Below are 3,771 nucleotides of genomic sequence, written 5' to 3'. Positions count from 1 at the left end.
GGTCCGACAGCTCTGCACTCTGACCGGCTAACCGACCAGAGAAAGGGTGGCCACGGCTCTACTCTGGTCCGACAGCTCTGCACTCTGACCGGCCAACCGAGCAGAGGAGGGGTGGCCATGGCTGATCCGTGGTCCGGCAGCTCTGCACTGTGACCGGCCAACCGAGCAGGGGAGGGGTAGCCATGGCTCTACCGTGGCTCTACGCTTCTGTATTGGGGAGACAGAGGGGGGCTGGTCCCCACCGTCGGCTGTCCTGAGAATTTTTCGTGGTTTTCCATTCTCCTGCACTTAGGGGGCTGTCACACAGGCTCGATCGAACGACTGCGATCGAACGACTAAGAAAACAAACCTACAGAGGGCAGTGGCACCAGTCACACAGCATCGATCGTCAGCGATCAACTACGAGCGATGAAGATCGACTGGTTTGTAAAAACAAACGTGTCCGTTTTTCAGTCGCAGTCGTTCGATAATGGCGGACGCAACATAGTCATCTGTTGATGAAATCGAAACATTAATTTGCTTAGTGTATGAAAACAAAGTGGTGTATAATCCTAGACTCCCTGGATATAGTAATAGGGAGACCGTGAATTTTGTATGGCATTCTATAGTGTGGAGAATTGGGACAAAAACTGGTAAGTAATTATTAGATTTATTACGATTATCTTATGAATAGTGTTATCTTAGATTATTTATTGATAAAGTATATTATACGGAATAGAGTGGTAAAATGAGTTACACTAGGAGAAGTAGTAATTATCATTCTTGTAACTTAATTGAAGAAATGTTTGGAAAACATAAGCAGTGCTTTCCTAACCTCCATCTCGTACCTAATGAAATGAATACCATTGTTTGCTTTAATGACAAATAAGTGTAGGCCTATGCCATAAGTAGGCCTACTACATGTATATTTTCTTTGTCACAATATTCTGATTCATTGTTTCAGGAAAAAGTTGTGCCAAAACATGGCAAATTCTGAGGGCTGGATATCGAACTTGGAGAGATAACATCCTCCCTCTCCTCCCAGGTTCTGCTGTACAGAAAACATAAAATGGGTCTACTTCAATGCCCTCAACTTTCTGGAACTCTTCATTGCTGGAAGAAGGTACAATTCTGTAATATTTATTTTTAAAAGTAGGCCTACATTACAGACCAGTGTTCTAGTTGTGAAAGAGTGAGGGGAAGATTCAGTCTGTAGGCCATAAGTTCCACCCATCTGTTCATTAATTTATCATATATAACTGAAAGTAATATAATATAATCTAACCTAGCAATCATCTTACTAAAATAATTATTGAAAGTAACAATTTCTTAAACAGAAGGCTTGTGTCCAGACTAAAATGTAGCTCCAATTTAGAAGAATTGCATTAATATGTTGTTCATTTTTTTTCAGTTCTATAACAAACACATCTATGGAAGTGGCACCTGGTGTATGAGAGCCTTTTCACCAAGCTGAAATATAGGAGGAGGAAGCAGAAATAATTTGTGTTGGAGGGGTTTAACTCCTACAGTTCAGAAATTACTGAAGGGACTTCAACTTCCAGTCCAGTGGCTTCTGCTTCTACAAACAGCTTTGCCAGCAGTTAAAAATAAAAGAAACAGAAATGTGAAAGTGACAGTATTGTGTTAAGTGAATATTTAGAAAAGATACTGAAAACTGAAAAGAAAATATAATCAATGTTATTTTTAGTGTCTTCATGATGACATGGAAAGAATGAGTGAACTAGGTCGAAGGGTTTTCAAAGTTAAAATTCAGAAACTGTTGTATACAGTGTTAGACCAAGAAAGAATCTAATAAAATTTATGTTCTTGAGAAATGTTCTACTTTTTAAATTAAATCATTTTTTGTTATACTTATCTATCAATATTTATTGGAATACTCAGTGAGTTATGTGTATTAGGACCTGATGGGAAAGAACCTTAACTCCAATTTTTATTAATTGTTAGCATTATTACAACATCTTAATTTGTATATTTTATGTGGTAGAACAGGTATGGTTTACAAGGAAAGGAGTTTTTGAAATACATGTAGTAAGTCCTTTCTGTGTGTATGTAGTAAGCAGTTGTAAAGCACAGGTGGTCTGAAACCAGACCAGCGTATTGATAGTTCTGTCCAAGAGCTGACTTCCTTCTTACGGTATACTGTTGATCGCAACTGCAAACTCATTGCACTAGGTTTGTACAGCACAGGTGGTCTGAAACCAGACCAGTGTAAGTACATTAGTAGTTGTGTCCAGGAGCTGACTGCCTTCTTACAGAATACTGTTGATCACAACTGCAAGCTCATTGCATTGGGTTTACTGCATCTGTGTTCAATGTTGCTTGCTATACTGCCATCCTGCGAGAATACACATCCTAAATACCTATTTGAAATTATCTACCTGTTCCAGTTTTGTATTCTCAACCTGACATTCAGTTCTATTTTATCTCCTCATTCCAAGTACTCTCCTGCCATTGTACCTGTCTGCACCAGCAATCACTACTTTCATGTCTGTTACCGTACTTATAATTTATTAATAACATATAGGCCTACAGAGGGGATCAAGGTAGACTGCTTATTTTATTTCTTGTGCTGTAGATCCATTAATATTAGATTGCACAGTTTCAATAGACCAAGTTGTTTGCATAGGACAAAATTCTTACTACAGTTATACCTGACAGAATCCCTCCCTGCCACCTTATAACTTTGTAACTTAGGTAGCCTTTATCTCCTCATTCCAAGTACTCTCCTGCCATTGTACCTGTCTGCACCAGCAATCACTACTTTCATGTCTGTTACCGTACTTATAATTTATTAATAACATATAGGCCTACAGAGGGCATCAAGGTAGACTGATTATTTTATTTCTTGTACTGTAGATCCATTAATATTAGATTGCACAGTTTCAATAGACCAAGTTGTTTGCATAGGACAAAATTCTTACTACAGTTATACCTGACAGAATCCCTCCCTGCCACCTTATAACTTTGTAACTTAGGTAGCCTTTATCTCCTCATTCCAAGTACTCTCCTGCCATTGTACCTGTCTGCACCAGCGATCACTACTTTCATGTCTGTTACTGTACTTATAATTTATTAATAACATATAGGCCTACAGAGGGCATCAAGGTAGACTGATTATTTTGTTTCTTGTGCTGTAGATCCATATAAACAATGAAAAACAAAGATGAAAAATTCATTTGTAACTATTTTGACAGATGTTTCCACCAAAGTTTTGTAGATTTTAATCTACAACATAAAAAACTGTATTTTGTGTGATGTGATATTAAGGGGATATGATGGCAGAATATGTACATTATTTATAAAAAATATATTCATATGACAGTTACATGCTTGTAATAAAAGGTTGAGTAGATTAATTACCCTGTAAGTCAATCCAAGATCTTACAAGGCCCATACACCCTACTCTGTCAAACATTCATTTATATAATTGGTATTTACAAACAGTTTTGACAGGCAATGTAAGATATAGCAAAATTAAATCATTTACCACCTGAGGCCTAAATAACATTTTACTGTAGACGGCAATAGTAGTCTATTTAGTTGTTAGAAAGGCATACTCTTCACTTCTAAAAATAGAAGGCAAGGTGCTTGTTATTAGCACCTATTTTTTTTGCAGTGTTTGGTTCTCATTTTTGGTGAAATTGAAGGCAAAGTTTTCATTTTCCTTGAACTGATACATAAGGAAAGTATTTCAGGATGGATAGATAGGCTTTGTCATGTTCATATCAGTAAAGAAGTTACATATGAACAATACACAGAAAGGCAAAATCA

At 37.3% G+C, this 3,771-nt stretch overlaps 1 long non-coding RNA gene across 1 annotated transcript; it reads left to right on the top strand.

Moving 5' to 3' along the window:
* Nucleotides 1-344: 344 nt before the first annotated feature.
* Nucleotides 345-1,609, top strand: LOC137502186 (uncharacterized). Its single transcript, XR_011018705.1, has 3 exons — nucleotides 345-632; nucleotides 944-1,102; nucleotides 1,391-1,609. It is a non-coding gene; the product is annotated as an uncharacterized lncRNA (long non-coding RNA).
* The last annotated feature ends 2,162 nt before the right edge of the window (nucleotides 1,610-3,771 follow it).

This window comes from Anabrus simplex, chromosome 9 (genome assembly GCF_040414725.1).
Source record: "Anabrus simplex isolate iqAnaSimp1 chromosome 9, ASM4041472v1, whole genome shotgun sequence".
NCBI lineage: Eukaryota > Metazoa > Arthropoda > Insecta > Orthoptera > Tettigoniidae > Anabrus > Anabrus simplex.
The sequence above is the reverse complement of the archived record's forward strand: the minus strand, read 5'-3'. Positions and strand labels throughout refer to the sequence as shown.